The sequence below is a fragment of the Simochromis diagramma genome, unplaced genomic scaffold, assembly GCF_900408965.1.
Source record: "Simochromis diagramma unplaced genomic scaffold, fSimDia1.1 OVJJ01000821.1, whole genome shotgun sequence".
Taxonomy (NCBI): domain Eukaryota; kingdom Metazoa; phylum Chordata; class Actinopteri; order Cichliformes; family Cichlidae; genus Simochromis; species Simochromis diagramma.
Window position 1 is genome coordinate 19,161 of NW_024387547.1, and position 23,182 is coordinate 42,342.

General features: G+C 42.5%; 1 long non-coding RNA gene across 1 annotated transcript; it reads right to left on the bottom strand.

Annotated features, from left to right (window-relative positions):
* Nucleotides 1-5,248: 5,248 nt before the first annotated feature.
* On the bottom strand, nt 5,249-19,987 carry LOC120727432. The gene is made up of 3 exons (XR_005694538.1): nt 19,975-19,987; nt 9,330-9,334; nt 5,249-5,387 (listed from the first exon to the last, which is right to left on the bottom strand). It is a non-coding gene; the product is annotated as an uncharacterized LOC120727432 (long non-coding RNA).
* Nucleotides 19,988-23,182: the final 3,195 nt, after the last annotated feature.

Consider the following 23,182-nt stretch of genomic DNA (forward strand, 5'->3'; position numbering starts at 1 on the left):
TCCCATGTCAAAGAAACAGGCTCTGTGTTTTGCCTTATATGCATCCACAGCTGTGCCACCAATTTACTCACATGGACTCTACTAACCAATCAGAAGCTTCTTTAGCTCAGAATGGAATCGTCTGGAGTTTCTTATTAATTAACAAACTTAGTGTATGTGCTCCTAAATTTGATCAAAGTGATAAAAAAATAGAAAGCTCTGTCTCTCTTTATTCTGACATTTAACTAATTCAAAAGATATTTCAATATTTATCTAAAACAAAAGTTTAATCTAAATTGATGTTGTACAGTAAAAATGTTTTATGTTTTCTCCATAGAGTGTATGTAAATATCTGGTTTAAACTGTGAATATCCTGCTGTGTACTGAAACCCCTCTTGTTTTGCATAGAAATATACTGAACAACATACAAAGCATAATATATAAAATAACATTTACCTGAGTTTTTTCTTTGAAAGAAGCCTCTAATGTCCATTCTTATATTTCAGTACATAACTGAAACCGATTTAGTCGGGGAGGGTAAGAACTGAAAATATGAAATAAACACACGTAAGCTGAGACTCTCTAAAAAAATAGCATTTGTTCGGCTTTTCATTTCGCCATTTGTTGATTCACTTGAAGAGCAAGTAACGTAATATTGGTCAAGTGATCAGTTTGACATCAATCTTTCGTGATGCACCGTCATATTTACATTATTTGTACGGTACGAATGATTTGCTTTGGTACCTGGTCGAACTTAAGCTCTCCTTAGTATGGCTGGCTCCGTCTCTCCAACAGCGCACTCACGGGCAGCAGCTGCCCCGCCCCCTCGCTCAGTCGCTAAGTGCCTGAGCTTGGATCATACCAATATCAGGGGGGGATTCACGCACAGTCGTAAATTCCCACAGTGTGCACTATGTGCTTCGAATATATTGTGTGTACTTTTTGTTTTATACAGTTGTCAGCCAGACATCTAACTATGAAAAAATTACACTCCAAAATACCCCGGGCTTCTGACAAAACAACCCGGGCTTAAGCCCAGTAAGCCACCCCCACGCTCTGCCCCTGCCCCAGATGTCAGCCTAACGTGTACCTTAATCAAGCCATGTAATAACAACATGTGCTGGAACATAATAGTGCAAAAGTAACATGACGAAACTCTGTTCAGACAGTGAATGGACTGATTCTTATATAGCGCTTTTTTACTCTCCCATGTTATTCAAAGTGCTCTATACAACATGTCACATTCACCCAATCACACACTTTCGCTAAACTGAGTGTTTCCTAACTACATTCACACTCTTGACACGCAGACTGGAGGAGCCAGGGATCAAACCACTAACCTTCCGATCAGTATGTGACCTGCCCTACCTCCTGAGCTACAGCTACCCAGTGGTGAACATGAGTAAACCCTCACTAGGTTTTGGATAAAGTGTACACTCACAAACTTGACAAAGCTGCATTTGAAACGTTGGCCACCATAGCAGTATAGTATTGCAACATGGCATTTGGATCTTCTAACTAAAATAGGAAAATATGAAGATAAATAGTGCCATCATCGCCAGACCTGGCCCACATCTGGTTGACATACACCCTGCCATGACACCAGTCAGTCAGAAGTACCAGCCTGATGTCGGATCCGGGCCAGACCTGTTTTCTATGAGCCTGGGCCACATACAGCAAACCACAATCAGGCCAGATGTGGCATGCCATCACATAAACAGTGCCATCTATGCCAGGCCTGGGCCATATCTGGATGACATACCATTTACCATGCCAGAAGTTAGCCAGCAGTGCCGGCTTGACACCAGATCCAGGCAAGACCCGTCTGCTATGTAGGATGACTTGTTTTTTTGGCGTTTTAGTTGTGGATTATGTTTGGGCTGTGTCTCTTGCCCTTTCAGTATAGTATTGTTTTCTTGTGCTTCTAAGTGTCCCTTTGTTTCCACTATGTTTCTTTTTAGGTTATGTAGTATGGGTTAGGGATATTTTGTATGTTGTTTTTGTTTAACCTCTGGGTGGTCTTGGGTCGATTTGTGCCATTTTTCATTGTTCGTATACACGCCATTTGCACTGTGTTGAACGGAATATAGCCAACTTTTCCAAAAAAAAGTCTGGTTACATATATTTCAAAATTCCAGTCTGACTCCCTTAAATTAGCTTCAGTGGCTGAGCTACAGATAAACTTACACTATTGGTCCTAGTGGTCGATTTGTGCCCCATTGAAACCCATTATAAACGCTATTTCCCATTCCACGGTCATTACAACCAAATAATGGGCCATCTTCCGAATGTTGGTGGTACTCAGGAGTCCGGGCCTTGGAATTGTATCTTTTGGGAAATATTCGATTTCTTTGTTTTTTGGGGTTAAAAAAACAGTGCGGCCATGTGACGAACCCGGGATATAAAGGGTTAAAATCCGCGAAATGTAATTAAAACTTGATATGAATATTTCAAGGAGAAGTAGGTCTAAAAGATTGGCTAATTTAAAGTGGAAAAAAATATTAATATATAGATATTTTATGGCACTTTTCATGGCGTGGTCGATTTGTGGCTCTAAGCCCAATAGTGTATGCATTTTTCTAGGACCCCCCAGAGGTTAATAAAACCACCTTTTGGATTATTCCCTGATGTGCCTGAGTTCTGTTATTTAGTGTCACTTTGAAAGGCCAGCCCGTTCTCACTCCCGAGGCGTAACATGTCGACGTTTTGTCACGTCCCGCGGCGTTCCTGAGGAACGCGAAAGGAGACCTTCGGCGTTCTTATGGTACGCGGCGGGTTATGGCTGGAATCCAGTGCAATGACGCTCCCGCGGTAATAGACGTTCCAGCCCTGTATTCCAGCCCTAAACCTAACCTTATCCCTAGCCCTAACCATAACCTTATTCCTGATCTTAACCAGGACTATAATGATGTTAAATAGCGTGTTTCTAAGCGATTTGAAGAAAAAGAGTGAACATGTGTAGATGGAGTCCAGACGGTTCTCATATTTCCTCTTTTTTCCAAGGTCGTCATTTAGGAACGCGATGGGTAGCCGAAAACGTAATATGTTGACGATTTGTCACCTAGCATAAAATGTTACGCTTTGGGAGTGAGAACGTGTTGGAAAGGCACACAGCCAGCCTTGACATATGATTGTTCTTACAATTTTTGATAAAGATTACAGCAAATTGAGATGTAACTTGGCCCAGAGGTACAGTAGGTCGCCCAGAGTAAGACGGTGTTGAAAGTTGGACCTCAACTATTCAGGAAGATTTTTAATGATTTTTTGAAATTGAAATAATTGTAGTGTATTAACTGTATTGCATTGAATACAAGTTTCCTTTAATTTCTGAGGAATTTTACAGTAAATCTGGCTGAAACTTGGCACACAGGTACAGTAGGTGTCCCAGAAAAGGATTCTGTTGAAAGTTGGACCTCAACTACTAAGGATGATTTTTAATGAATTTTTGAAATTGACATAATTGTAGAGTATTGGCTGTATTGAACTGAACACAAGTTTCCTGCAATTTCTGAAGAATTTTACAGTAAATCTGGCTGAAACTTGGCACAGAGGTAATGTAGGTGTCCCAGAGAAGGAATGTGTTGAAAGTTGGACCTCAACAGTTCAGGAAGATTTTTAATGAATTTTTTGAAATAGACATAATTGTAGTGTATTAACTGTATTGCATTGAATACAAGCTTCCTGTAATTTCTGAGTAATATTACAGTAAATCTGGGTGAAACTTGGCCCAGAGGTAAAGTAGGTGTTCCAGAGGAGGATTGTGTTAAAATCTTGGCATCAACTGTTAAGAATGATTTTTAATGACTTTTTGAATATGCAACCAGGCTGTCACGATAGCTGTATTGGGCTGTTCCATTGCAATTTGTGTGCGCTCGTGCACGTGTGCGCGGGTCTAGGCTTTCAATCGGCGCTACCGTAAAGACTGGTGTAAAAGCGCAAGGAAATTTATGCGGCGGAGAAGAAGCGGCTGGCTTGACTGCGGCTCACAAATGACGGCTCACTTGACCGCGGTTTTTATTGTGACATCGAATGCGCACATGCAGACCACTTATGTGCATCCGTGTAAATGACATAATGTTCTGCCGGGTGTGTTGTTGGTTTTCCCTCGATTTCTGAGTCGACAAGCGCCTTTGTTACTGGGACCAGTAATTTTAAGAAAGGCCCCCATTAGAACCCATGAGAAATGCATGAAATGCATTATTGCTCAGTCTGCAATATCTTTCCCAGAACAAACACCAATTGCAAATAACATACTAAAAATAAACCTGAAAAATCTGTTTAGAACAGCGTACTATGTTGCAAAGAGTGAACTACCACCGCAAAATTTAGCAGTCTTTGCAAACTTCAAAAAGCAAATGGCCTCGATCTTGGTTCCACTTGCCTCTTACCCGTGACTTCAGTGGAAATTTCAAATTCAGGATCTGACACAGACTGATTCATGTCCTACACAGTTCTTACAAGTTCATAGAATTTTCTGTTCAGTTAGAACCAAGTATTTGAGTTGATGATTGTAATTTTTATACGAAGTTGTAATTTCTGTTTCAACAATTTTTTGATTAATGTTTTGTTTCCGTTAAAATATTATACTTTAATGTATAATATTGTAACGGAAACAAAACAGGAAACAAAACATCAATCAAAAAATTGCTCTCTTTTTTATTCGGGCTACTTAAATTTATTTTGGGCTACCTAAAACTGAAGAGTCTCTGCCCGAAGGGCTTCCAGGGATTTTGAAATTTTGCGAGTCCTGGAGTAGATGTAAACAATATTGTCAATTTTGGTTGAAATAATAGTAGATGCTTTTTCAATGATGCTTTTGACAAAGAAAGTCTTTCCACAATACTTGGGTTGCAGTCACGTGGTTCTGATGACGTGCGGAGGCAGCGCGATTTTTGAGTGGAGGGCGGAAGTAAACATGGAGGACACTGTGGAGAGTCAGGAGAGCAGCTATTGTGCAACTTTAGACCCCGTTTCTCGGGAGAGATATAAACAGATAGTTAAAAAATATATCGGACGTGATCCGTATTCTTTGAAAATGTCCGAATACACCACAGAAGTAAAGGATTTGCCTACTATCGACGCTGTGGATATCACCAACTACTTGGTCCTCCAGACTTCTTACTACACTAGGCAGCAAATGAAAGCTTTCAAGAGTCTGGAGGCGTACAATTTTTTTGTCAGCGGGTGGGTCCACAACCTTGGAACAAAACGTCTCCGTGATGGATACAGTTTGGTGTTTGCAAGGGTGAGTGTTTGTTCTTATATTGCTTTATCTTAAACACGCTAACAGTTAGCGTTAGCGGCTTTAACGTCAACAAACATGCCAAATCCTTAGGACTTCGTTAGAGTGACAGTTGTTTGTTTCAAGGTAAACCATTCTCAGAGGTCTAACGAGACACCTCTGAAGACTTGGGTAATTGCAAAGGAGGATGGAGAAGTGATTGCAAAGCACTTGGGCAGCCTATAGTCCCAATCAAGTCAATATTAGACTACTAACTTAAAAGCACTAAGTAAACGAGAATTTAACGACAACATAATGCTAATAAGTTCGTTTGCAAACATAACATTACCTCTGACGAAGTGGTCGCTGCAGACACGGGCATTGGCAGACTCTGCTCCTCCCGACTGTAAACGTAAATTTAAAATCCATTTTTTCCTACGTTTTTCGGTTAGAATTTTCCATTTTTCTCCTCTTCGTTGGGCTATTTTTGGTACCCTAAAATACCGTTTATCAGTTTCTCGGGTCGACCTACTGGAGCATCCGTAAACACAACAGGACAAAGGCATTTTGCGTACTGTCTGTCTGTGATTTTGCGCTGATCTTTTTCACTTCCGCCCTCCAGTCAAATTTCGCGCTTTACGTCGACGTCACGTCTACGTCAAATGAAACCCAGCTATTACTCGGCCCGCTAATAACTAAATTAAAAGGGTGCTGGAGCCTCCCATCAAAGGCTTGATCCTGATCAGTATCCATAAGGGAGTGTTGTATAGTCAGGCAACACCCTTCTCTTGTTATACACCACCTGAACTTTTTTTTACAACTGTTTCATTCCTAAGATGAAACCTCTTCTTATTGCGTTTGATAGTGTCAGACTCTGCAACTAAATCCGCATCCCTGTTGGCCACAAATGCCTTGACTAAGCCTTTCAACGATTCGTGGGTAACAACTTTAGAATTAACATCATTGAGTGTTACAGCTTCACACTTAACCTGAGTCTTGCCCTGTTTTGTGTAATAAGCATAGCATTTTGGACCTCCAGAGACAAACTCAGTAATGTGATCTTCCTCTCCAGACCCTCCATCATTGAGCTCATCAGTCAGCTCACTGAGGTATGGTCCTAAAGGGGGTACCCACTCCCCGGGATTAGAGGTGAAGATAACTGAATCTGTGTCACAGTAAAGAATGCGTTCCTGCAGTTTGTCAAACAAGTCATACAGAGTGAGCCTCGCATAGGCCGTAGTCATAGCACCGACAAAGACATTCACATCCTTCACCCGTGACCCTCTACCATCAGCATGACACCACTGAACCATTGCAACATCATCAGAGATGAAACAAAACTGGCGTACGTCATAATGGTCACTAAACATCAGCTGTTTGAATCTGGCAGGGTCTGCAATCAGCTCGCAAGATGGTATATTTGTTCGCATGCAGAATCGCCCCACAGAGAGTTCAGAAGCAGTTTATTACAACTTCTGATTGCTCTGTTTACACAAATCTTAGCAGGGTCTAGTCTGATGCCTTCTCTCTCATAATAGTCTTGAACAAACTTCTGCTGCTCCTCAGCTGTTTTGACATTTTTCGGGTATCCAGATGCCTGCTGCTTGAATTTCAAAAATGTTTTGACATACGGCTTAAACAGTGTGTCAGTCTTATTAGGGAAGTGCCAAACTTCAGTGATGCAGATAATCTGATACCCTTTTTCAATAGCCTTTTCAAGCTCAAAAGAAACCCAAGTACCTGACAGTAGCCTCTCACTCTCAGCATGCACACAATCACTGTGCTGGCGCTGCTCTTCAGCACACGTTCTGCAGAGAGGAAACATCAGCTTATTGTGGCACTTGTAGGGCAGAACAGGATGAAATAGATCCCTTGGAGGAAGCACAGTGCACTTAACAAACCCGAAATAATTTTTTGACTCTGTCAAAATTATTGTATATGATCTAAGGGTAAACTATTGGATAATTTTTCGTGCACTGAACAGTGGGGTAAAGACTTGTAAAATCATAGTATCTGATCTTTTCATCTCCACCATCATCAGCCTTGTGGTAGTTTCATCGCATTAGTCCTCCCCCCAAACAACGCGTCTCTAGGGTCCAGAGGCTCAGGCTTTTTGTATTTGTGCATAAATTCATTGACTAACTGATCAGTCGACTTTAATGATGACCAATCACACCCCCACATGACCACGACATTAAGACCATAATGCATTCTTAGAGCATTCACCTTCTCACAGCTTGCATGATACAACTCGCCATATGACAGCTTGGTGGCAGGGTTAACATCACTCTCCGGGTAGCAGCGGAGACAACCGTGATAGAAACACCCAAAGAATTCATATGCAGTTCTGCTGGAAGCATCAAATCCATCCACAAAATAAGGTCCTACTTTTTGTTCACTACCTCTGAGAGCATGCTTGATAACAATGTTTTGTCTGTGGGCTTCGTATTGAAGCCATTCAAGGGACACTTCTGAAAATGTTGTATTCTGATCAACATACGCACCGTGATGAGTCAATGCCAGGGTGTCTTTTGGAAGAAACAATGTTTTGAAAATCCCCATCCAGTATGATGCCAGGGTGGTGTGTGAAAATGGATCAATCTGTGTGCACTCCATCAAGGTCTCGCGGTATATTTTACGAGCCATTCTCAACACCTCGACATCATTAATGCAGTACTTATGCATTTCAGCCTGTAAATCAAATGGTTTCTCGCAGGCAGGCTTGTACCACACCATAAATTTCTCCTTTTCACATTCAGACTTTTTTTCATACCCGTAAAAAGACCGGGCAGGATAAGGACCTACATAGAATTCGTTAGCCCTTGTGTTAAATGTGTGTGGGAAGAAGCCTTTTTCAAAGTCCTCGAATCCCAAGGCAGAAGGTGTTTTGGCCAAACGCATGGGCAGAAAGCTAAATGAGTCTATCCATCTCTGATCATAGGATTTGTCATACATTAGAACGACACGACTCCCTCTCATTGTTACACCCGGAGCAATACCCTGTTTGACGAGGTATTCCAAGAGAATATAGCTGTCGAAACCCGAAGAATTACGGGCTATAAATGTATAGCCACGGTATTTAGGCTTTCTGCAGTGCCCAACGAATGCAGCCACACAATTTAATGTGTTGAAACAGAATTTTTTCCCATGCATATCCATTGCACACACAAAAACGGCCTCATGCTTTCCGTGATGCTACCGGGTCTCAAAATCATATATTATGTATTTTTCATGAGGCTTTTTCATTTCATCAGGTCGAATAAAACACTCGTGATTCATGCCAGTGTCTACCAGGCGTTCTCCACAGAGTGTACATGCACTTGGGGTACATTTGTGTTCTGATTTGTCTGACTTCCTGTATACCATAACACGTTTCACAGTATTTCATACGATCACACGGTATTAGATTATGTAGCGGTTCTACTAGTTTGTGCTGATGTTAGCAATGCTGCGACTTACAGACACGTTTACAGTCTGCACATTTCACAGTCTGTGACGGGTAGTTTTAACACAGTGTAAAGCATACATTGCATCTGAATTTACATGTGTGGCACAGTGGAGTCTGATATGTACTCTAAAAATAATTACAAAAACAGATAACCCCAAAAAACCCTGTTGTGCTTTCAATGACATAATAATGACCGTTGTGTAAATACATATATATGGTTTGAGGGTGCGGCGTGTCATGTGTTTTGAAACACTGTAGCTGTTTTCGCCCTGCAGTATGGTGGAATATGACGATTTTCACATTTAGGTGTTTTTCAAAACTGCTGACATTGGCGAAAGAAACCTGCTGCCTGGGGTCGAGCCCTGCATCAAAGTGTAGCTGCTTTGCACAGAGTAGTTTCTCATCCTCAGACACCTCAGCGTTGAGAGCATGCACCAAGCACAGACAAAAACACAAGTTGTTATTGCTATTTTGAGGATTATACAGATGTCTCCCTTTTTTTAACAAGATGTCATCATAAGTCACTTTCCCTAATCTCAAACGAACACCGCCGCTCCTGTTATGAGCAACTGTGGCGATAAATTCAAGTTCGTCTGATGATATAGACTCATCATTATTATGAAGCACTTGCATAATTTCCTCAAGGAATAAATCTGTATTATAATATCATCTGATTGTAACACACACTGCACATCACTGGCTAGGGATGGTCCTCGTAACGCAACATTCAACATGCTCCCCGATGGGGCATCTTCTAAGGCTTGGTCAATTAAATTACCTAAACTCTCTCGCACCCTGCAGGGAACCTGTTGCAGATTATCTAGACCGATCTCTCTAAAACAGGGGTAGGCAACCTTTCTGATGATGAGTGCCATTTAAAATTTCCTCAGAAGTCAGTGTGCCATATGATCGCATTAGCAATAAATTTAATAACGCTCTATATTAACGGTTACAGACTATATAGAACCACTTTATAGAATTATATTTGTGCGCAGATGTTGGCAGCTATCAGCGAATAGTTATCAGCTATTTTGAAACAAAAAAAGACTTTTTATCCATCTGAATCTGAGGAAGCTCCGCCATAGCCACCACCAAACAACTGAGTTATTTTTACACACCGACCAGCATCTGACCAATCCACCACCTTTCATTGTTTATACCGTTACAAAAAAAAAAGTCACCGGGCCACCAAGCAAATGCCCGTGATCTAGAAACCAGGTCAATATGTCTGTAGGTTCTCAGTCATCCAGGTCATGGTGATCTAAGGAGCTTGGAAAGAAAAAACAGACTTATTTAAGTTTCTTGAAGACCTTTCATCCGAGAGGCTTCTTCAGTTCTAAAACCAAATGGTGGAGATCCCAGATATTTAAACCTGAGAGGGAAAGACAGCATGTCGCTGACCCACTATTGATCATGTGATTAGTCGCATGACCAGTAGTGGGTCAAAAATATAACAACTATATATATATATATATATATATATATATATATATATATATATATATATATATATTGGCCATGATCCTGATCCTATTAGGATCATGGCCAAGCTTGAAACCTGGATCCCCCGCAGCCGGTTACCAAGATTACGTGAAGTACCCTCAGAAGGTCTGCTAGATGATGTTAATGCAGCACTACGGACGATACCTACAACCACGATTACCGACACTAACAAGCTGATCTACAATACGGCAGCAGTGATCAGTGAGATGCTTGGCTACAAGTTGAACAGCCACAAGGGGCAGTACCCTCCATGGAGAAGGAGGCAAGAGGGCAAGATCAAAGTAGCACGGAGGGAGGTTAGCCAACTAACGGAGTTGCAGAAAGGTGCGACAAAGAAGGTGCATAAGAAATACAGCAAGCTGTCCATACCTGAGGCCTTGGAAACTGCCAAGTAAAGACTCACAGCCTTGGCCAGCCACTTGAGGAGGTACACCAGAGAGATAGAAGGCAGGTTAATAAACCAGTTGTTCTTCACAGAACCAGCAAAGGTGTACTCTCAGTGGCAAGGGAACAATAATAATAATAAGAGAACAGCACCACCAAGGCTGGAGACGGAGCAATACTGGAAGAGCATATGGGCGAAGGACGCAACCCATAACGGCAATGCTCAGTGGCTAGTGGATCTGAGGGCAGACCATAGCGACCTCCCTGAACAGGGTCCAGTAACCATCACAGTGGCAGATATCCAAGAAAGGGTCTCCAGTATGAAGAGTTGCACAGCACCAGGGCCCGACATGGTTCACGTCTACTGGCTAAAGAAGCTGACTGCACTCCACGAGCATCTGGCAGCACAAATGAACCAGCTGCTAGTTAACGAGAGACACCCGGAATGGCTAACCGAAGGTCGGACGGTCCTGATCCCCAAGGACCCCAAGAAGGGACCGGTCCCCTCCAACTACCGACCAATAACCTGCCTCAGTACCACATGGAAGCTCCTGTCAGGCATCATATCGGCTAAGATGAACAGGCACATGGGTCAATACATGAGCGGGACACAGAAAGGAATTGGCAAGAATACCAGAGGTGCAAAACACCAGCTACTGGTAGACAGAACAGTCAGCCGAGACTGCAAGACCAGACTGACCAACCTGTGCACTGCCTGGATTGATTACAAGAAGGCCTATGACTCAATGCCCCACAGATGGATACTGGAATGCCTAGAATTGTACAAGATCAATGGGACCCTAAGAGCCTTCATCAGGAACTCAATGGGGATGTGGCGCACAACACTAGAGGCCAACTCCAAGCCCATTGTGGCTCAAGAGTTGGGAGTTCGGAAGTTGGAAGGTTGCCGGTTCGAGCCCCGGCTTGGACAGTCTCGGTCGTTGTGTCCTTGGGCAAGACACTTCACCCGTTGCCTACTGGTGGTGGTCAGAGGGCCTGGTGGCACCAGTGTCCGGCAGCCTCGCTTCTGTCAGTGCGCCCCAGGGTGGCTGTGGCTACAATGTAGCTTGTCATCACCAGTGTGTGAATGTGTGCGTGAATGGGTGGATGACTGGATATGTAAAGCGCTTTGGGGCCCTTAGGGAATAGTAAAGCGCTATATAAATACAGGCCATTTACCATAAATACAGGCCATAGCACAAGTCACCATCAAGTGCGGGATCTACCAAGGAGATGCTCTGTCCCCACTGCTGTTCTGCATAGGCCTGAACCCCCTCAGTGAGATCATTAACAAGACTGGCTACAGATACCGACTACGGAATGGAGCAGTTGTCAGCCACCTCCTGTACATGGATGACATCAAGCTGTCTGCCAAGAGTGAACGAGACATCGATTTACTGATCCACACTACCAGGCTATACAGCAATGACATTGGAATGTCGTTCGGACTGGAGAAGTGTAGTCGGATGGTAACAAAGAGAGGGAAGGTAGTCAGAACTGAGGGGATTGAACTACCAGAAGGCAACATTGCAGACATAGAGAACAGTTACAAGTACCTGGGGATCCCGCAGGCGAATGGGAACAATGAAGAGGCCGCTAGAAAAGCTGCAACCACCAAATGGTAAATGGCCTGTATTTATATAGCGCTTTACTAGTCCCTAAGGACCCCAAAGCACTTTACATATCCAGTCATCCACCCATTCACACACACATTCACACACTGGTGATGGCAAGCTACATTGTAGCCACAGCCACCCTGGGGCGCACTGACAGAGGCTGCCGGACACTGGCGCCACCGGGCCCTCTAACCACCAGTAGGCAACGGGTGAAGTGTCTTGTCCAAGGACACAACGACCGAGACTGTCCAAGCCGGGGCTCGAACCGGCAACCTTCCGATTCCAAGGCGAACTCCCAACTCTTGAGCCACGATCGCCCACTAGTACCTGCAGAGGGTCAGGCAAGTCCTGATGAGTTAGCTGAATGGTAAGAACAAGATCCGGGCCATCGACACGTACGCCCTGCCCGTGATCAGGTACCCTGCTCGGGTAATAGGCTTGCCAAAGGAGGAGATAGAAGCCATTGACATAAAGACAAGAAAGCTCCTTACCATGCATGGAGGGTTTCACCCCAAGTCCAGCACCCTGAGGCTGTACGCTAAGCGGAAGGAAGGGGGCCGGGGACTGGTGAGTGTCAGCACCACAGTCCAGGATGAGACAACGAACATCCAAGAATACATTGGGAAGATGGCCCCAACTGACCGAGTGCTCAGTGAATACCTCAGGCAGCAGAAACCCAAGAAAGAGGAGGGAGACGAGGAACCATCATGGAAGGACAGGCCCCTGCACGGTCTGTACCACCGGCAGATAGAGGAGGTGGCTGATATCCAGAAATCCTACCAGTGGCTAGACAAAGCTGGACTGAAAGACAGCACAGAGGCACTAATCATGGCAGCACAAGAACAAGCTCTGAGTACAAGATCCATAGAGGCTGGGGTCTATCACACCAGGCAAGACCCCAGGTGCAGGCTGTGTAAAGATGCCCCAGAGACAATCCAGCACATAACAGCAGGGTGCAAGATGCTAGCAGGCAAGGCATACATGGAACGCCATAACCAAGTGGCCGGCATAGTGTACAGGAACATCTGTGCCGAGTATAACCTGGAAGTCCCAAGGTCAAAATGGGAGATGCCCCCAAGGGTGGTGGAGAATGACCGAGCTAAGATCCTGTGGGACTTCCAGATACAGACGGACAAAATGGTGGTGGCTAACCAACCGGACATAGTGGTGGTAGACAAACAGAAGAAGACGGCCGTAGTGATCGATGTAGCGGTTCCGAATGACAGCAATATCAGGAAGAAGGAACACGAGAAGCTGGAGAAATACCAAGGGCTCAGAGAAGAGCTCGAGAGGATGTGGAGGGTGAAGGTAACGGTGGTCCCCGTGGTAATCGGAGCACTAGGTGCAGTGACTCCCAAGCTAGGCGAGTGGCTCCAACAGATCCCGGGAATAACATCGGAGATCTCTGTCCAGAAGAGCGCAGTCCTGGGAACAGCTAAGATACTGTGCAGGACCCTCAAGCTCCCAGGACTCTGGTAGAGGACCCGAGCTTGAAGGATAAACTGCCCGCAGGGCAAAAAAGTATTTAGTCAGCCACCGATTGTGCAAGTTCCCCCACCTAAAATGATGACAGAGGTCAGTAATTTGCACCAGAGGTACACTTCAACTGTGAGAGACAGAATGTGAAAAAAAAATCCATGAATCCACATGGTAGGTTTTGTAAAGAATTTATTCGTAAATCAGGGTGGAAAATAAGTATTTGGTCAATAACAAAATACAACTCAATACTTTGTAACATAACCTTTGTTGGCAATAACAGAGGTCAAACGTTTACTATAGGTCTTTACCAGGTTTGCACACACAGTAGCTGGTATTTTGGCCCATTCCTCCATGCAGATCTTCTCGAGAGCAGTGATGTTTTGGGGCTGTCGCCGAGCAACACGGACTTTCAACTCCCGCCACAGATTTTCTATGGGGTTGAGGTTTGGAGACTGGCTAGGCCACTCCAGGACTTTCAAATGCTTCTTACGGAGCCACTCCTTTGTTGCCCGGGCGGTGTGTTTTGGATCATTGTCATGTTGGAAGACCCAGCCTCGTTTCATCTTCAAGGTTCTCACTGATGGAAGGAGGTTTTGGCTCAAAATCTCACGATACATGGCCCCATTCATTCCGTCCTTAACACGGATCAGTCGTCCTGTCCCCTTGGCAGAAAAACAGCCCCATAGCATGATGTTTCCACCCCCATGCTTCACAGTAGGTATGGTGTTCTTGGGATGCAACTCAGTATTCTTCTTCCTCCAAACACGACGAGTTGAGTTTATACCAAAAAGTTCTACTTTGGTTTCATCTGACCACATGACATTCTCCCAATCCTCTGCCAATCCATGTGCTCTCTGGCAAACTTCAGACGGGCCTGGACATGCACTGGCTTCAGCAGCGGAACACGTCTGGCACTGCGGGATTTGATTCCCTGCCGTTGTAGTGTGTTACTGATGGTGACCTTTGTTACTTTGGTCCCAGCTCTCTGCAGGTCATTCACCAGGTCCCCCCGTGTGGTTCTGGGATCTTTGCTCACCGTTCTCATGATCATTTTGACCCCACGGGATGAGATCTTGCGTGGAGCCCCAGATCGTGGGAGATTATCAGTGGTCTTGTATGTCTTCCATTTTCTGATGATTGCTCCCACAGTTGATTTTTTCCACACCAAGCTGCTTGCCTATTGTAGATTCACTCTTCCCAGTCTGGTGCAGGTCTACAATACTTTTCCTGGTGTCCTTCGAAAGCTCTTTGGTCTTGGCCATGGCGGAGTTTGGAGTCTGACTGTTTGAGGCTGTGGACAGGTGTCTTTTATACAGATGATGAGTTCAAACAGGTGCCATTCATACAGGTAACGAGTGGGGGACAGAAAAGCGTCTTACAGAAGACGTTACAGGTCTGTGAGAGCCAGAGATTTTCCTTGTTTGAGGTGACCAAATACTTATTTTCCACCCTAATTTACGAATAAATTCTTTACAAATCCTACCATGTGGATTCATGGATTTTTTTTTCACATTCTGTCTCTCACAGTTGAAGTGTACCTCTGGTGCAAATTACTGACCTCTGTCATCATTTTAAGTGGGGGAACTTGCACAATCGGTGGCTGACTAAATACTTTTTTGCCCCACTGTATATATATATATATATATATAGTAACTGAGTTACAATATTCTAAAAGTAATTAATTACTTGAAAAGTAACTATTGCGTTACTGTAAAAAACATTTAACCCTCTGGGGTTTAAAAACTATTTCCTTTGCCTTGTTTGATATCTTCAGCACAACCTCACGTGTCTGAATTTACAGTCATGTTTTCATTTTTACACACTGTATTAACAAAATTGATGTAAAATCAGACGAAAAATATAAAATCGGAGTAGAAAAAGTTATAATTTTTACTGTAACAACCACAAACATGTTTAATGAATCATATTTCATAACTTTAATTGCAAATATAAATTGTCAATTTTAAAATCCTATGCACAAGTTTTGCAAACAACACAGTTATTTGGAGCCATTGACCTTTTACCTTTATTTTTTAAATAACCATTTCAAACTATTTACAGAACAATCAGCTGTTCTTCAATTAGATGCCACACAAATTATTTGTGCCACTCCAAAAACATAATTTCTGTCCACTATAAAGAAGAACATCACAGCCTGATACCTGCAGGTCTGACAGCAGTAGGTGTATCACTCCTGTTTCTACCTGGAGACAGCAGTCGCCTCATTGTTCTGACACACAACACAAAACTATCCACAACACATCACACTAACTACACAAGACAACACATTAACTACACACTCCAAACACGCTAAACGTCACAAATCTCTCACATCTCAAAACTCGCGCTCTCTCTTTTTCTGCTCTGTCTCTCTCTCTCTCGCCGTCACTCCTAAAACTTCCCGTTTTGGGTTTTTTTTGGTCATAAGCAGAGAGTGCTTGCTAGCACTGTCCTTAGACAGTAAGCATGACGAAACTATTGAGCTACAGCCACCCCAATGATAATGATAATAATAATTAACACCAACATGGTGTTAATTGGTCTGTAACTGATGATGTATCACAAGTCCACGGGGTGGCTGTAGCTCAGGTGGTAGAGCAGATCAGCCACTAACCAGAAGGTCTGTGATTCAATCCCAGGCTGCTCCTTGTCTGCATGCCAAATATCCTTGGGCAAGATACTAACCCCATGTTGCTCTCCGATGCATCCATCGGAGTGTGAATGTGTATGAATGTTAGATACTCAGCACTTAAACGTAGAAGAAGTGCTTGTGTGAATGGGTGTGATTGGGTGAATGAATTAATTGTATAAAGCGCTTTGAGTGCTCAGACAGAGTAGAAAAGCGCTATATATGAACCAGTCCATTTACCATTCCACAAGAACACAAGTACGCATATTGAGAAACAGCCTCAGAGTCAGTTTGTGCCAGTATTCATTTTGTTTTGGTTGTCAGTGAATTATCAACTAGTAAAAAGTTGCCACACCAGACAAACCAGTGTTCCATGTTAACTGGTTTTTATGGGAACTGGTTACATTTGTTCATGTTTTTCACTCTCTGTGTTCCAGATGTTGGCTCTGCAGATTCCTCATTTTTATTGAACGTTCATCTCCGTTTGTCAGTGTATCTGATATTTGATTAAAGACCTTGGCAAAATAAGCTTTCCAGTTTGTGCCAGTGCAAATGCATACACATATCATTATCTTCTTCAGACAACAATTATTTTAACCCTCTCAGGCTCAAATTAAGTTTTTTGTTGCTAATGCACAACCAAGTCCTGCAGTGGTACTTCTGAGTAAAAAAAACTCATAAAATATGTATGTAGGGTAATCAGGTTGTTAGTTTTTAACTGTTGCAAATCGGCAATGCCTGCCTCGAGAGGGTTAATTAACTCAGATTAACTGGTGATGGTGGCAGACAGTTGATGGATGTTGTGAAAAATAAATCATCTTAAATAATCAATCTCAGGTGTTATGGGCAATATCAAACGTCACCACTGTGTATTTGTCATGTTTTATTATAGCTTAACCTCCTAGGACCTGGTGTCCACATATGTGGACATCCTATTTTGGGTTATTTAGACCAAAATACTGAATTTTGCTCTATAAGGGCCTGATATCCACTTACGAGGATATTGTACTGCTACTGTTCTATCAAAATTTTAAACAAATATGCTAATATGTGGCTCTCATTTTTCTTAGAAACAATAATAAGGCAAAAAAAAAAAAATCTGGCAATATCAAACGTCACCACTGTGTATTTGTAATGTTTTATTATACCTTAAAATAATAAATGAGTTCAGGGTGCTGGGAATTTATTTCTGAGAATGAGTCATTTAGCAATTCACTACAGACACCTCAAACAATAAATATACTTCTCATCTTTACCTTCATTTTAGTACAAAGATTGTCTCACAGAAACGTACTAGCACACGTCTCACACTGATAAATAAAGCACTTAGCATTAGATGAGTCAGATTGGATACAAGTTTCAGGAACCTGGATGAAATCATGTTTTTCTTGTAGGCTGATCTGCTGCTCAGTGTCCATTGCTCCTCATTTTAAATCCTGTTTATCGTCTTCGACTCGGGTCAGTCACTTGGAGGGAAACACAAGTTCCAGCAGCTCTAAGCTCAGGAAACAAACTTCATTTACTTATTTTGTGCACAATATTGTGGTGATGTTATATTGAACAGCAGCTGCCCACATTAAACTATCACCAGGTAACCTGTGTGTTTCCCCAATCAGCGGCAGGTGTTAACCAGCTGACAGGTGAGCAGAATGTATGCAGGTAAAATGAGGATCTGTTGAGCTGATCGTTGGTGTCAGGAGGAAAATTTCAGCTTGTTATTAAGTTCTGAATGATGTTACAGAAACACAGAGACACAAGACCAGGCAGAATTTTAATGAAAATCATTTCTTGAAAAGGAGCTTTAGACACAGACATACTGAAACACTGAGGACAAGACAGACCATGTAATATACTAGAACAGACTCATAACTAAGAATACAGAGAGTAATCTAAACTAGACTTAAAGGCAACCTGTTAATAATACTAAAACTTAACATCCTTTAAATATACCTAAGAAATCACAAATACAACAATAAACTCAAAATGCTGGGTCACATGACCCAGGACCGTGACAAACAGATGGAGCCACATGTTGTATTTGGGACAGATTTGATGTCAGATGCATAAAACTGCTCTTCCTGACACAAACACTGAGGCACTGGAACTTCTTAGAATGAAAACATTTTGAAACTGACTTCTCTCTGAGTAGAGATGTCAGTGCTGATCAGTAATCAATAAGTAATCTGTGTTTTTTAATAGTAATGTGCCATCTGTTAGCAAAAACAAACAAACATGTGGTGTACATCTGAACATGTAGTATAGAGAGTATCGGGGCTGCCTGGTGCTTCTTTACTTGTTTGACAGCAGGGGAAGGATCTCTCCAGATTACGAGTCATCTGCTTTAGGGTACGTGTTTGAGAATTATACCACGGAGTCAGGTACTTCTGATTAGATTTCACTGGAGCTACAGTATCCAGAGTCGTACGTAGTGAGGAGGTGAAATTATTAACAAGATAATCAACCTCTGTTGGGGTAGTGTCCAGGTAGCTGCTCTGCTCTGTGTTGGTACAGGGCATTGAAGATGATAACAGTGGGTGGATTATATTCTTAAACTTAGTTACAGCGCTTTCAGAAAGACATCTACTGTGATAAAGTTTGCTCTCCACTGCTGTGTAATCAATTATTGTAAATGTAAATGTTATCAGGAAATGATCAGACAGGAGAGGGTTTTCAGGAAACACTGTTAAATGTTCAGGTTCGATGCCATATGTTAAAACAAGATCTAGAGTGTGATTAAAGTGGTGGGTGGGTTCTTTTACATTTTGAGAGAAACCAATTGAGTCTAATAACAGATTAAATGCCATGTTGGGGCCGTCATTTTTAGCATCTACATGGATGTTAAAATCACCCACAATAATTATTTTATCTGAGCTCAGAACTAAATTAGATATAAAGTCTGAGAAATCAGACAGAAACTCTGTGTAAGGCCCAGGTGGACGATAGATGATAACAAGTAAGACTGGTTTCTGAGTTTTACAGCTGGGGTGGACGAGGCTAAGCATCAGGCTTTTTAAAATAAATTAAAAGTCTGTCTTGGTCTTTCATTAATTAATAGGCTGGTGTGAAAAATTGCTGACACACCTCCCCCTCGGCCTGTGCTTCGAGATTTCTGGTAGTTAGAATGACTCGGGGGTGTTGATTCATTTAAACTAACATAATCATCCTGCTGCAACCAGGTTTCTGTAAGGCAGAGTAAATCAATTTGTTCATCAATTATTAAGTCATGTACTAACAGAGACTTGGAGGAGAGAGACCTAATATTTAATAATCCACATTTCACTGTTCTACTCTTTGGTTCAGATGTGGATACTGTATTGTTCTTTCTTTGTAATTGTTTATGTTTAAGTTGTTTGTTGCTGGTTTTTAGTTTGTTTTTTGTCTGTTTGGGAGCTGACACAGTCTCTATGGAGATGGGTTTTTTGGGGGGTAGCAGGAGGAGAGAAGCTGCAGAGAGGCGTGTAAGACTGCAACTCTGCTTCCTGGTCCCAACTCTGGATAGTCATATTTTGGGGGGTTTAATAAATTTGTCCATATTTCTAGAAATGAGAGCTGCTCCATCCAAAGTGGGATGGATGCCGTCTCTCCTAACACAACACGTTCTCACTCCCAAAGCGTAACATTTTACGCTAGGTGACAAATCGTCAACATATTACGTTTTCGGCTACCCACTACGTTCCTAAATGACGACCTCGGAAAAAAGAGGAAATATGAGAACCGTCTGGACTCCATCTACACATGTTCGCTCTTTTTCTTCAAATCGCTTAGAAACACGCTATTTAACATCATTATAGTCCTGGTTAAGCTCAGGAATAAGGTTATGGTTAGGGCTAGGGATAAGGTTAAGGAGAACATGCGGCTAAACATGTCACTCCTGGTCTGATTGGGGAGGGGACCAGAGAAAACTACAGAGTCCGACATTGTTTTAGCAAAGTTGCACACCGATGTTTTTTATGTTGCGGCTTTTGAGCCGGGTCGTAACATAAGTGGCGGCTCGTCCAGGATATTTGGACATTTTAGTGGATATTGAATATCAGTTTTTTGTATTGCTTTTAAGTGGGTGAGTGAAGGTGTCACTGTGATTGAGTAACGTCCCTTTAGTCAGTGTGTTTCAGCTGGATGGCTGTGCTGCCCTTCCATCGAAGCACTTGTTTGTTGTTTTGCTTTGTTGTTTTAATTTGTTGTGTTTGGTGGCTATCCTGGGTGGGGGTACACTTCAGTTTGGTAGGAGACTATATCTCTGGACTGCTGCCTGCTCTCGAGTTCACGTTTAAAGTTGCCTCGAGCCTGGTACACCACTGAAGACTAGTGTAGGTAAAGTTAGGCTTTTGTTGTTTTTAGTGTTTTAGGCTGGGAGTTGCACATAGTAAATCAGTGGCACCAAACTTGGTAGGAGGTTTGAGACCATTCATGATTATGGTCTGTAGCTGAGGCAGGTAGGCTGTTTTTAAGTTGGCATTGCGTGTACACCATGTGTGTGCATATGTCAGTGTTGATGGATGCTTATGAGATCCTTGTGAGGTGAGTGTTTTGTGCTGTGCCCTTTAGTGTTGTGGGGACTATGGCTATTTTGTTGGATCACTTGTGAGTGTTGTTGGCCAGGTGATGGCAATAACACTGTGGGGTGCTGAGTCACCCTTGATGTGATCATTGTGTGGCCATAGCTCTCCATTTTGTGTTTGGTCACTAGTGTGCTTGATTTACTGAACTTTTTGGATTAAAGTAACTTGTTGTGGTATAGGGCCACTTGTATGTGACTGTTTGTGTGGTGGAGACAACAGATCACTTGTGATTATTTGTTGCTACTTTTGGTTTTGTGTTGTAGCAGATCAGGTAATCATTTTGGGTTGGTGACTGTTGTGCTCCTTTGTGTTGGTCACATGTTACTTTTTGTGTGTGTGTTCAGTGTGGCAACTTCAAATCCTCATGCCCATCCATGCTTAGAGATGCCAACTATAATGTGAACACTGTGCTTCTGTTAGCTTTAACTTTTATTCCAGGTTTGTGGGTCAAGGACCTGAAGGCTTTAGAGGGGCTTTTAATAAATTTAGGGGTCCTAGAGGAACCCTTTTAAGGGAGGAGGTGTTACGTCCCTCTACAGCCTCTAATCTGCTCAGTGTGTTCAGCTGGTGCTAATTGGCCACACCTAGTCAGGTGTGGATAAAAGCTTACCTGAGGCAAGCTTCCCAGGGAGCTCACTTGTCTTTGCCTTGGTGGCAGCAACCATTTTAGCCAACCTGGTTTTCCATTTCAAGATGAAACCTCTTCTCACCCATACTCTGGTATTCATCTCCGTTTTTATGTTGCGGCTTTTGAGCCGGGTCGTACCAACTGCTGTTTCCAAAGTGCAATGTGAAGGATCCAGATATATTCTTTTGTATGTTTGAGGTTTTCAGATTGAAGAGGTTGATGGGATGGTGAACCACTACAGTCTATTTTCACTGCACTGTAGTGAAAATGACACAGGAAGTGTTTGCAGCTTTAACATCAGAACTGTGCAAATCCTTTAAAACAGTGAAGGATATTAAAAAGGTATTAAAAGCAGATGAAATGGCATTATGGTCCGTTTATTTCACTTTAGATTTTTGAATTCAACAAGCTGCAGGAACTCTGTTCAATGTGAGTGCAGAACACCCAAGTCTCCTCTTCTGATAAACCTCCATCTGTGCCACTGAAAACAGTTAATGATAGTCTGACTCTGACGTGTTCTATATTATATGTTCTAAGCTGACACTCATGGCCTGCTACACTAAACCAAAGGAATCCCAAAAAGAGTGAGGACAGACTGAGGGAGCCACTGCTGCACATCATCTGTGAGGCTTTGCAGCCCTGATGATCCACCAGGACAAACTCAGCAGTGTGTGAGGAAGAGGACGAGGAAGAGCCAGCAGCAGCTGACAGATGGAGAGAATAGACAGACTGTTCCCTGTTTGTGAAGGACTGCTAGGAAAGTTTAACATAACTGTCTGTGCTGAATCAGTCTTATTAGGTAATGTTCAAATAATGTGATCATCCCAGTGTTTCCAGTGTGGGAGAAAGTACTCAGGGCCTTCAAGTTACACACTATGAAAGGCAGCAACAAGTTTAATGTTCAGAAACCTAAAGTCTGTATCAGCAGCAGGATGGAGCTAAAAATAAATGTTTGTTTCAGTTTTATGAAGCTTTGAGTATTTTGGGTTAGTAGTACTGCTGTGTTTGTTTGTTTAAGGCTCTGATGTCTATTCTGTATGACTTAAAGCAGTTATGACATGGTCTGATTTTCTCACCCAATAAAGGAATATTTCATATATCAGTCTACTCTTCATTCTATCAGACACAGTTATCACAGCTCGTACATTTTTTTTACACATATATGTAACCATTGAGTCAAATTTAGTAATGCCAACATATTAAACAAACAATATTTGTTTTGTTTTATGTTTCCACACACAGTGGGGTATGGTTCATGGGAGGTTAGACAGATAATGAAACTCCTTCTCCTTATCTCAGGAAGGGGGGAGGATTTGGGATGTAATTCTTTAGTTGGTGGTTAATTACACATTTCCCCATCTCAAGGACTGTGGAATGTCTTTGTCTACCCTGCACTTAAAGAAGGGCTATGTCTTTTTCTTTAGAGACTGCATGACAGCGGCCCCACTGGATGCCATCTCTCTCATGCGCATGATATAAAAGGTATTAATTACAGCTGACTGAGTCTGCGGACTTTTTTAATTAAACTTCCAAGACAATTCCCTTGTGATCCATCATTTTTTAATTGGGTCCATTTTAACAGTTTTATGGACAGTTCAAAAGTTGTCAAAACAACAGGTGCAACGCCAGCAGCACAGTAAAAACATTTAATCCTCTTGACAACTTTGTTGGGTTTGCCTAAGATAGGCTACAATATTTGTTAAAGAAGGATTTTTCACCAGTTTGAGCAGGGAAGA